Source organism: Lipotes vexillifer, unplaced genomic scaffold (genome assembly GCF_000442215.2).
Source record: "Lipotes vexillifer unplaced genomic scaffold, Lipotes_vexillifer_v1.1 scaffold724, whole genome shotgun sequence".
NCBI lineage: Eukaryota > Metazoa > Chordata > Mammalia > Artiodactyla > Lipotidae > Lipotes > Lipotes vexillifer.
Window position 1 is genome coordinate 567,990 of NW_006788746.1, and position 254 is coordinate 568,243.

At 26.0% G+C, this 254-nt stretch overlaps 1 protein-coding gene across 1 annotated transcript in view; it reads right to left on the reverse strand.

Moving 5' to 3' along the window:
- The window catches only part of LYRM7 (LYR motif containing 7), a 40,530-nt gene that overhangs the window by 29,799 nt on the left and 10,477 nt on the right, over positions 1-254 (reverse strand). The gene's annotated exons all lie outside the window — the stretch shown is intronic.

Consider the following 254-nt stretch of genomic DNA (forward strand, 5'->3'; position numbering starts at 1 on the left):
GAAATCCTTAGGCTATCTCATTTTGTCTCATTAGTTTATCATAGATATTTACTATTTCAAAAATAGCATTTTCTCTACTAAGTAGAAAAGTATTTGTATAAAAAAATTTTTTTTCACTATGTGGAAATTCTTTTAAACATGGAAGAATTTCTCTAATTTGTACCTTCCTATTTACCAAACCAATTCTTGGAATTTTAATTATCCCAGCAAATAATTTTTCATTTTTCATTTTCTTCCTAATGGTCCTTTCCCTA